This window comes from Tachysurus vachellii, chromosome 17 (genome assembly GCF_030014155.1).
Source record: "Tachysurus vachellii isolate PV-2020 chromosome 17, HZAU_Pvac_v1, whole genome shotgun sequence".
Classification (NCBI taxonomy): Eukaryota; Metazoa; Chordata; class Actinopteri; order Siluriformes; family Bagridae; genus Tachysurus; species Tachysurus vachellii.
This window is the reverse complement of record NC_083476.1, coordinates 16608528-16621206: the sequence shown is the minus strand read 5'-3', so window position 1 is coordinate 16621206 and position 12679 is coordinate 16608528. Positions and strand designations below refer to the sequence as shown.

The window sequence follows — 12679 nt, the reverse complement described above, 5'->3', positions numbered from 1 at the left end:
AAGTCTGGTGATTTGGTATTACATTCATTTGTCCAGTCTCTACTATAGATTTGGAGTTACACAGTAAACTAAAGCAATATTAAATTGATCTACTAATGAATCTCACTGACATGAGGTAAAGTGTGTAGGTGCTAAAGGATAAAACGTACTTGATTTTTCCCCCCTCTGCTTTTGGTCCTCTTTTAAGATTTGAATGTTTGTTGACACCTTTTTTTCATTTTACATTAAAAACCTTTTAACCTTGGTATTTGAATAAATATTTAATTGCTATCAGATTTCATGTTTAAAATAATGGTTATTACAACACATTAAGTCATCATTATTTGCTTCCATGTGTAATACTGGGCCACTCCTTCAAAATTAGTTTGAAAGAGGAACACTTCTAGAGAGCACGGGCCCAAAAAGGATTTATTATAAAAATAGGTCAGTAAAGGATTTACACAACAATCAAACACAGATATGAAATGATTTATGTAAATAACTCCTCAAAAATTGGTCCCAGCTCACCAAGATGCTATCAGCCAGCTCACAGTTTTACAATATTAGCTAGTTCCTGTGACAGGCCCTTAAAGCGTAGGGAGACATTCGTTCATTCATTCATTTTCTACCGCTTATCCGAACTACCTCGGGTCACGGGGAGCCTGTGCCTATCTCAGGCATCATTGGGCATCAAGGCAGGATACACCCTGGACGGAGTGCCAACCCATCGCAGGGCACACACACACTCTCATTCACTCACGCAATCACACACTAGGGACAATTTTCCAGAGATGCCAATCAACCTACCATGCATGTCTTTGGACCCTGGGAGGAAACCGGAGTACCCGGAGGAAACCCCCGAGGCATGGGGAGAACATGCAAACTCCACACAGACAAGGTGGAGGCGGGAATCGAACCCCGACCCTGGAGGTGTGAGGCGAACGTGCTAACCACTAAGCCACCGTGCCCCTATATTGCATATTAAGAACCAAAATTGTTTTTTTTATTTATCAGTTGCATTCTCATTTTTCACTTGACAAATGCTTGCTGGATGACAAACTAGACTTGCTTGACAAATATTAAAAAATTTTGATTGCGTGAGTGAGAGTGTGTGTGTGTGCCCTGCGATGGATTGGCACTCCGTCCAGGGTGTCCTGCCTTGATGCCCAATGACGTCTGAGGCTCCCCGTGACCCGAGGTAGTTCGGATAAGCCGTAGAAAATGACTGAGTGAGAGTTAGTGATGGCCAGTTCGTGAACGAATCGTTCTTTTGAACCAGTTCTTTTTAGTGAACTGGATGAACCGGTTCACCAAATCGGACTGATTCGTTCTAAACAGTTCGCGTCTTGAGTCAAGACGAAAGTTACTCACTTTCGGTCATGCCTGACAGTTGGTCCGACTCTAAATAAACTAATATCCCGGAGTATATGTAACTCCTGTACACTGAACTGAGACATGTTGTGCTGAGAGAACTGTGAGCTCGAGCTGTTGATACTGCGCATGCGTGAATTACTGAAGCAATACAGCGAATCATCAGAACTGAGAACTGCTTGTTTCGGACGCGTCCGAGAACCGATGAACTGATACAGCGAATCATCAGTACACTGAACTGAGAACTGTTTGTTTCGGACGCGTCCGAGAACCGATGAACTGATACAGCGAATCATCAGTACACTGAACTGAGAACTGTTTCTTTCAGACGCGTCCGAGAACCGATGAGCTGTTGATACTGCGCATGCTTGAATCACTGAACTGATACAGCGAATCATCAGTACACTGAACTGAGAACTGGTTCTTTCGGACGTGTCCGACATACTGAGAACCGATTAGCTGTTGATACTGCGCATGCGTGAACCTTCAGAGCAAATTATATATATTGGGATATGCATAGTAACTAGTCATAGGCTATTAAACATTTTTATAAAAAAAAAATCATACAATTGTTCACTCAATATGTGTCAGTTAATTTTACTATTGACTGTTGTGCAGGTTAGTCTGTATTTTTATATGCCGCTTTTTGTAAATTGATGAAGATTAGTTTATTAACTTTATATCTTTAAGACACGTAAAATATCCACGTTTGCACATCAATGCCTGTACTGGGTGTTTTAGTTGCAAAACTTAAATGTAAGAAACGTATTCAACTAAAGTTATGATAACAAAGAACTTTTCGAATGTGTTAAATTGAATGTATTAATATCTGCCGGCAGCGGGATGATGGAATTTGCGTCATTACGTCATTGTGAATGACGTCATTACGTAAAAGAACTGGTGAACTGGATTTTTGAACTGGTTCATTAAATCGAACTGTCCGAAAGAACTGGTTCGCGGAAAAGAACCGAACTTCCCATCACTAGTGAGAGTGTTTTTGAACGCGCGCAAGAGCATAATCTAACCACGTGACGCAGCAGGCAAGCAGAGGGAGATCGCGCACTAACTAATAAACCTTAACAGTCGTGACGAAACATGAAAGGCGCTACACCAAAAATAATTAAGTTCAGGTACCGGGATTTTGGGGATCCAGTCCCCTTATTCTGTTTAACCATTATTTGGACACAGTCACACCCTCCCCTCTTTGTTCAAGGTAGCGGTAAGAGTTATGGCCATCCCTGCATCAAGTGCACCTGTTGAACGTGTATCGCTCACAATTGAGTGACAAAGTTCTATCAAATTAAATTTTTTGCAAGTGCAATGTAGTGTAAATGATTGGTCACTGTTTATGCGGAAATGTCAGCTTTTTTGCAATATAGCACTTATTGGTCTTCAGTGTTAGCCTTTGAGCGAAAAGCGTATGGATCGTTTATGGGGTTGCACATTATATATATATATATATATATATATATATATATATATATATATATATATATATATATATATATATACGCCCTGAATATAAATATAAAAAAATAAAAAAAAACCTCAGTTGCAAGCACAGCCATATTCTTGTCTCGCATGCACACGCACACACATTCAATTTAAAGGGATGGTTCACCCAAAAATGAAAATTCTTTCATCATTTTCTCACCCTCATGATGTTACAAACCTGTATAAATTTCTTTGTTTTGAAAGAACATGAACACGGAGGAAGATATTTTAAGGAATGTTTGTAACCAAACCATTCATGAGCCCCATTCTCTCTCCACAGTGAGAAAAAAGAATACTTTAAGTGAACTATCCCTATTAATATTAATAAATTACTCTCTCTCTCTCTCTCTCTCTCTCTCTCTAATAATTCACTTCAAGGTTTGTGTGATTCAATAATTTACATTTTTTGATTGACGTGATTGTTGTTATTCTGTTGTTAAAAAGGAAGGATCTAATTTGGATGTGTTCATGTCCCATTAAAAGGGAATGCCTGTTCAAAAATGCCATTTGGTTGCATAGAAACCATTGTACTTTTTTTATATATACTTTTCCATGGTCTTCTGCCATGTTTGAGGCATATTGAAACTTTTCATGCTTTTATGGTGCCTTATTTCAGCTACATTTACATCTTAGGCTTTGTAGTTTTGATTTTTAATCATTTTTAGATTTTTATTGTATTTACAACTCATCTGTATGTGGCGACCTTTTAAAAATAAATGCATATAATCATTTTTTGTTGCAAATAAAACTGAGTTTTAAATACTGTAAATATTGTTGTTTAATATGTTGTTTAATATATACATTTAGTTAAATCATCAAACATCTCAAGTCAAGAGTCAAGTCAAGAAGCTTTTATTGTCATTTCAACCATATATAGCTGTTGCAGTACATAGTGAAATGAGACAACGTTTCTCCAGGATCATAGTGCTACATAAAACAAAGACAGGGCTAAAGACTAAGACTAAGACTAAGTAGTCTTAGCCACATAAAGTGCAACTGTGCAACCTGGTGCAAACAGTGCAGGACAAGACAGACAAGACAGTGCAGGACAAAAGACAGTGCAGGACAAAAGACAGTGCAGACACAAAGTTACAAGACAATACAAAAAGTACAAAAAATGCAATACACAATAAACAGTAAACAGTAACAGAAACAGCGCCGACCGACCAGTGTATATACTGTATGTGAATACTGAATGTTCAAACAATATTTCGTGCAGTAACATTAGAATGAACACAGTTTCTTAGCAGCAGGTCCTTGGGATAATATATAGAATTGTGCAAAAAACAGCAAATGACTGAAATATTGTATAGTATGTGCGAAATGGCTGAGATATTGTACAATATGTCCAAAAACGGCTGAAATGTTGGGACAGTTTGTGCAAAAACAGCAGAAAAAGTGTGCAAAACAGCATGTAAACAGTTTGCTGGATTGTAAGCAGCATGTAAACAGTATGATGTGTGTGTTTTGTGAGGGTCTATGCAGTCCATACAGATGATGTGTGTGTATGTTGTGCTCAGTACAGTACAGTTCAGTTGTTGAGAAGTCTGATGGCTTGTGGGAAGAAACTGTTACACAGTCTGGTCGTGAGGGCCCGAACGCTTCGGTACCTCTTTCCAGATGGCAGGAGGGTGAAGAGTGTGTGTGAGGGGTGTGTGGGGTCATCCACAATGCTGTTGGCTTTGCGGATGCAGCATGTGGTGTACAGGTAAGTGTCTATGATAGAGGGAAGAGAGACCCCAATGATCTTCGCTGTCCTCACTATCCGCTGCAGGGATTTGCGATCCGAGATCGTACAGTTCCCGAACCAGACAGTGATACAGCTGCTCAGGATGCTCTCAATGGTCCCTCTGTAGAACATGGTCAGGATGGAGCGAGGGAGATGTGCCTTTCTGAGCCTTCGTAGGAAGTAGAGACGCTGCTGGGCTTTCTTGGTGATGGCGCTGGTGTTGAGTGACCAGGTGAGGTTCTCCGCTAGATGAACACCAAGAAATTTGGTGCTCTTGACAATCTCTACAGATGATCCGTCGATGTTCAGCGGAGAGTGGTCACTCTGTGCTCTCCTGAAGTCCACAACCATCTCTTTAGTTTTATCCACATTCAGAGAAAGGTTGTTGGCTCTACACCAGGCAGTTAGTTGTTGCACCTCCTCCCTGTATGCTGACTCGTCGTTCTTGTTGATGAGACCCACCACGGTCGTGTCACCGGCGAACTTGATAATATGATTCGATCTGTGCGTTGCTGCACAGTCGTGAGTCAGCAGAGTGAACAGCAGTGGACTGAGCACGCAGCCTTGAGGAGCACCAGTGTTCAGTGTGGTGGTGCTGGAGATGCTGTTCTCGATCCGGACTGACTGAGGTCTCCCAGTCAGGAAGTCCAGGATCCAGTTGCAGAGGGAGGTGTTTAGTCCCAGCAGGCTCAGCTTCCCAATCAGGTGCTGAGGGATGATTGTATTGAATGCTGAACTAAAGTCTATGAACAGAATTCGTACATAAGTGTCTTTATTGTCCAGGTGGGTGAGGGCTAAGTGGAGGGCTGTGGCAATGGCATTGTCTGTGGAGCGGTTTGGACGATATGCGAACTGTAGGGGGTCCAGTGAGGGTGGTAGCTGGGTCTTGATGTGCCTCATGACAAGCTTCTCGAAGCACTTCATAACTATGGGTGTGAGTGCAACGGGACGATAGTCATTGAGGCAGGACACTGTAGACTTCTTTGGGACAGGAACAATGGTGGTAGTTTTGAGGCACGTAGGAACAACGGCGCTGCTCAGTCTGTATGACTTGCCAGTGACTTGCTTGACTCAAGCTACGACTTGACTTGAATTGCTTGACATAAAGCAGTGACTTGACTTGACTTGACTTGACTCTCACAAAAATTGACTCAGACTTGCTTGAGACTTGAAGGTTAAGACTTGAGACTTGTGACTTGCACATGTGTGACTTACTCCCACCTCTGCTAGGAAGATTCCTGTAACTCCATCCTGTACCTATCAGGGTCGCACAACAATATGTACTGTATAATCCTATGTATAATTCTATAAAAAAGCCTGAACTGAAAAGAAACTTTTTCATTCATTCATTCATCTTCTACCGCTTATCCGAACTACCTCGGGTCACGGGGAAAGAAACTTTTTCATGTTTTTAATAGGCACAGAATGATTTTCGGTGCAAGTGGGACAAGGATGAGTATGAACAATTGGCTCAAAAGCGAATCACAGAGGAAAGAGAGAAAAAATGGTGAGTACATTGTCCTCTCATGCTTTTCTATGCAATTTAGGAGCGCTGATTCAAGCTGACCTTGTCTGTTTTGACTGCTTATACAGTAAAAAATTAAGTACAGTATATATGATAGCCATTTTTTTTCACCTTTTTAGTCTAACTTGTTTCCAACATATTAACATATATTTTGCACAATTTTTTGTAATATTTGGTATAATAAACCTCATTTATATATAAAAATTCCTCATTTTTAGTAAAAAAACAAAACAAAACAAAACAAAAAAAACAGAAATTTTGAATTGTTTTCACTATAGAGGCACAAAAGTTGATGAATTATTACAGGCTGGTATATTTCAAAGCCAGGACATTTTGACCATTTTTAATGTCGGGCAAATAATAAAACCTGTTTTTTTCCAGGTGAAATTGACTTGAAGTGTATTACAGCATCATCAGTTGTTGACAGAATAACTTCATTCCTTGGCAAGACTAATGACAAAACTCAGAACAATCAGTCTAGATCTTGTGATTTCAGTGATGGTCATGACACTAATAAAGTGGCCACTGAGTTTGTGTTTAATTGATTCATTTATTTCTGTATTCGCTTCTCTAGGCAAACCCGTACCCCAGGTCAAACTAGCGCTCCTCCGGCACAGAGACTACGAGGTGGATTTGGAGTCTAAGGTTGGAAGGACAATCATCATAACAATGACCACACCACAGGTTGAGATGGGAGGGTAGGTCGCTGAAGAAAATCTGCTGAACCAGATATATGCAGAAAGGCCTACATGTCCTTTTTCACATTGTCACACTGCATCTCCAAACTCCACATCAAACCATTTTAGTTTAGTTATTTACTGCTTATTTGACTGTTATTTACACACCACTAGAAAATAGGGATTTCTCTGGAGGCGTGGTTAAAATGGCAAAAATGGCATTTGTTGCAATTTATTATTTGCACTAGTATTAATATTGAACAATGCTAAATGTAAGGTTAAAATGTAGTGTTGCTTTAATATTTATAATGGTTGTTGTTTACGTTCACAACATTTGCTTTAAACAAACTACGTTTCCCATGAGCATCAGCGCGAGAGATGTCGGTGGGGAATGCTGGGATCGGGCGCACTCTATATTCTTTTCGTTTTTCTGCTTGCAAACATACACAGTTGTTTTGTCTCTTATGCAAATTTGTTCAGTAAAAGTTCCCGAAAAGACAAGATGCCTCCCGTCTCTTTATTTTAACCCAAACTATTTCATCATAGTGCAAATACTACAAAAAATACAAAAAACAATGTGCAAACCACTTATACACAATGCATGAGGCTACAAACCCCAAAATACTGTTAGATAGTGAGGATTCAATAAGTGTGCCTATATTGTATGTATTTAGTCTACTCATCATTTTTCAAGTTCATGTCAGGAAATTTATTTGCATGCTTTCTGAACAAAATCGGCCCCTTTCCAAACCCTGTGCATCATTTCATCAAATACCATGATTGTAAACTGTGACATCATGCAGTATTTTAATACATTTTCTTAAAGGTGATGAATTTGACTCATTAAATTAGAATAGCTGTAATAATGACTAAAACAATTCATTTACAAACATCCCACGTTAATGTAGTAACGTGTCTAGCAATGTTGAGAACAGCAACGTGTACATGAGAGGGAACTTTGCATATATACATGTTTATATTGAGACTGGTCATTTATACCACAGAGTGGTAAACTCAATTCTGAGGAAAACATCAACCCTAGCAACACATTAGTGGCTTCGATGCCGTTTTAATAGGTTGCCCAATTTTTCCATGTGGGTTTTACACTACTTCAGCAAGTTGAGTGATCGGATCACAAGTTGCATCCCATTCACACCCTGTTCACTTGGGATCTGTTTACACAGAGGCTGATATTAAACAGCCTCTCACCATAACCCTCTCTGTAGACAGGGCTCACTCTGTAACTTTACTTTTTTATGTTTCATTAGTACGTCTCATAAGTGATGCTGTACTTTTTTCCTTTAGGTACTGCAATATTTGTAATTGCTTTTTGAAAGCCTCATACAGCTTTCTGGATCACATCAATAGCAGGAAGTGTGAGTATTCACTTTTATTACCATTTTTTATTTTACTTTTATGTACCATATACAGTAGGTAACACACATTAAAGTTTGCTTCAGAGGAAACTGATAATGGGACTCTGGGAACTCTACTAGTCTGAACAGGTTAAAAAACATTTCGAGGTGAACAAAAAGAGAATGGATATAGATTTGGAAGAGCGAGTGAAGGAATTGCGAGAAGAGGTGGGTTATGGGATCAAGCTTATTCACACATCAGGAGGGTTGTTGGTTTGGTTTAAGAAGGAAACATTCTGAGCTACGAGAAAATCACATCATAGTAAGTTTGTAACTGTAATGCTACGTATAGATATAGCAGTGACAAAGAGAAACAGAGATCTGGTGACATGAGTGAAAGCGACCATGGGTAGCAAGATGTGGATGTGAACAGCAACGAGACAATGTTGAGAAAAGTTAAACTTTATGCAAATATGGAGCGATTTCTTGCAGCAACTACCAATGGAAGTGAAGACAGTAACAAGCACCTAAACCATGGCAAAGAACATACGACTTCTCCTTCATCTCATATGATATAATGCATATATACACTGCTGAATTTTATTCATAGTCACCAATTTCCCCTCCATGATGTTTAATTTTAGCTGCAAGAAATCTCCTGCTATTTATGCCACATGCTGCTAAGCAATACGATGAAAGCAGGTAATAGGAACACCTGCTGGTTACTTTATAGTACAGCGTCTGGCTGTTCTATGTTGGTTATGCATTTGTTGATTCATTATAAGGCTGGGCGATAAAACGGTAATGATATGTATCGCGATAGACACGTGACCGATAGCGATAAAAAATGTGCTCGATAAAACGTTCGATAATTTTTTTCTTCGTCGGAAGAAAAGAGAGGTTGTGAAGCAAGTTTGGTTGCATTAAAAAATGCACCCACTCTCTGGTAACCTAGCACCGTAGGGAGTGACACGCTAACAGCCAATCATGTAACAGTATCTTTATGGTCGTGCCATATCGTTGTCTCGTGCTGGTGCTGGATTCCTCTTCAGCAACCGGCGACTGATAAGCAGAAAATAAGCCACAGCGAGCAAGGAAATTGTAAATAAAAGAGGAAGTCAGCTCGCCAGTATGGCAGTTTTTTGGATATTATAACTAGGACTGAAACGATTCCTCGAGTAACTCGATTACAAAAATTATTCTTGTGCAATTATTTTGTGTGTGCGCGCGCTCGCGCACGCGTGTGTGACAACGCACTTACGTAAAAGCGGAAGGAGACGCGAGGAATTAGCGGTCTTTTGAGTTGAGCGCGCGGACGCGTGTGGGCTGCAAAATGGAAGGGCGCGATAACAATGTCAATGAGCAAAGAGAAGAAACAAACATTAGAAAACGACAGAAAATGTCCAAGGTTTGGGGCTCCATTAGAGCATCTGTTTTCAGCAGTAGGATACATTGCTTCAAAGCGCAGGGCAAGCCTCATTTCTGAGCATGTTGATATGTTTACCTTTCTTCATTGAAATCACATGCTCCTTTAAAGACTTTTAAAGCACACACGATGAGAGAGACTTTTACATTCTGATTAATATATATAGGCTTAAAGCACTCGGTGTGAAACCATGCATGGCCTCTAGGTTCAAGTTCCTGTCCATGTTTTTTGCCCCTTAAATACCACAAAGCATTCCAAATTAGACAGTAAAGGCATATGTTATGCCTGAGCTGTAGATTTAGAATCTTTTAGTTCTGAAAGTCAAGTTGCATGACTTAAAGGCAGTATTTTTGTATTATTATTACTATTTATTTTATTGTATGCCTTAGTTTTGATACTTTAAAAAAAGTAATTTGAAAATAATTAATTTTTTTGTTTTTGCATCTCAGAAAAGGGTTCTTTTAAAACCCAGAATGTTTGGCACTTAAATGTACTTAATTCTTCTCAGTCAACTTTTTGTCACTGTTCACAGTACAAGTACAGACAGAGAAACAATGGTTAATATCGAAATGTTTATTTTTGATAGAAAATATTGTTGTATGCATTGCAATACTATACATTTAAAAAATAAAAGTTCATTTTTCTAAAAAAGGAAACCAATTAATTATTCATTTTAAGAGACCCGTCTTATTTTCTCTTGTATATTTAATATTGCTCTTTAATTAAGCAAAAATACATTTTATAAGATTAATCGATGAAATTTTTGGTAGAATACTCAATTACTAAAATATTCAATAGCTACAGCCCTAATTATAAGTCTACGAAAATATAATTAGATAGTTCAACTTCAAGTATGATTAGAGTAAGAATAACATTACTTTTTCATATTTCTACAGGTTTTATATTTCAAACAATGTTACTGTACTGTATCGGGTTTGTTTTTTTATATTACAGATGTATCTCAGTCTACCTCAGTTTTATTTATGTTTAAAAAACACTGCACATATTTTAAAACACTTTATTCACCAGAAGGGGAACAGCTAGTGAACTTCCTAAGCATTAAACTTGCACTAAATTCTCAGGTTTTTCTATGTTTATAGTTAACACTTTGCACTATTTTATTACACTTTATTAAGCATTTCTTACATTTTCTTTCATTTTGCACCTTAAATGTTAAGAGATAATTAAGTGTTCATTGTGACTTTAGACTTATGTTTACATTATAATTATTTGAGTTTTCCTGCTTGTTGACATTTCTGTCTTAATAACTGAAGGGATTACGATAAGAGGAAGGTTAAGTTTAAAATTAAAATGTTTAATTGTAATATATTTTTCTCCTGGTCCTTATTTTAAATGGGCCATAAAAAAGTTCAATAATTATCTATATCGACCGATATGAAACACTGATATTGTGATACAGTTTTCGGCCATATCGCCCAGCCCTAATTCCGAATAACTGGTTCAACTATTTCTAGGGAAACTTACAATTTAACTTTACACATGAGAGGCACATCTAAATTTACTTAATGTGTAATATGTTTACTACCAAAGTAACTCAAAAAAACTACTGTAATATTAACCCTGGGCTTCAGACTTCAGTGTTTCTTTTAAATGTTCTCTTCTATCACTCAGAAAATAGTTAATTATAACCACATAATATTAAAGGCATTTGTAACACACTCCAACATAAATCTTAAGTTACATAACAGTCCTCCTTTTATCAAGCTCTTTCTTTAAATAAGAAATCACAGGATTTTATACTGTATAATCAATAAACAAACATTTATTAACTCAAACAAATGTAAACAAAACAAAACAAAACCCCACAAAAGAAATATGACCCAGCTGGGATTTAAGTCTCTCGTTGGCGCGCTACGTTGGAGCTCATGTGAATGTATAAACACTTTATAGTACTCACAAAATCCAATGGAACAGTGAAACTCAAGAACGAAGCACCCACTGGAAAAACACGATAATCCGATCAGCCGATAGGATTTTCTCTGGCGTCCATCCACGAACAAACACTGTGCTAATCACCCATCCGACGATGTAAATGAGGCAAAGTTGCAGCAGACGTCACCACGCGGCCTCGGTCTCTCCTGAAGAATCGCGTAGCCTTCAGTTTCTCCGTTGCTCACTTACTGTATATGACTATTGGCCTTGCAAACCATTCCTCAACGTTTGTACAGTCAATAAACTTTGTGATAATTTTGAGACTATATGCATCTCGTAAAGCTCACAAGCACTGAGATTAAAAGAACTGCGGTATCTTTGGTCCCTCACGTGAACGCACGCATGCTGAGTCAAGTCTCTCTCTCACTTACGCTCTCTACATAGAGTTTATTTACAATTATTTTACTTAGCAGTCTCTTATCTGTTCATTGGATAAACAACAACACATTTTTTATAACAGTATTTTCTTAGTTATTTCTCTTTTGTTTGAAAGTAATCATTTTTAACTGTTTACTGTAAAAGAAAATACAAACTAAATAATTATTAGACCCTAATTTAGCAGGGCTCTACATAAGATAGAAAACAAAATAATGAGGTTTTCGTGAAGATATTAATACTAAGTAAATAAATAAAAATCACATGCGCACTGAACACTCTCTCCGCCGCATATTGACAAGACACGCCCCTTTCTGCTCATTGGCTACACGTTTGTTTTGTTCGTTTTCTAAAGCATTTTGCAAACATCATGCACCCCAACTTTAATGTAAACTAGTTGGTGAAGTGTCAAGCAGCAGCATCTATTGTTGAAAACATCAACTTCATTCCTTGGCAAGACTAATGACAAAACTCAGAACAATCAGTTTAGATCTTGTGATTTCAGTGATGGTCATGACACTAATATAGTGGCCACTGAGTTTGTGTTTAATTGATTCATTTATTTCTGTATTCGCTTCTCTAGGCAAACCCGTACCCCAGGTCAAACTAGCGCTCCTCCGGCACAGAGACTACGAGGTGGATTTGGAGTCTAAGCTTGGAAGGTCAATCATCATCACAATGACCACACCACAGGCTGAGATGGAGAAGTAGGTCGCTGATGAACATCTGCTGTAATGGTTCAGTTTAAGTGTTAACTGTAAAGAGATGATTTTGTTTATATGTTGAACTTTAAGC

General features: G+C 38.3%; 1 pseudogene; it reads left to right on the top strand.

The window, feature by feature from the left end:
* Positions 1-4532: 4532 nt before the first annotated feature.
* Positions 4533-12679, top strand: part of LOC132860409 (zinc finger matrin-type protein 2-like) — a 48855-nt pseudogene continuing 40708 nt past the window's right edge.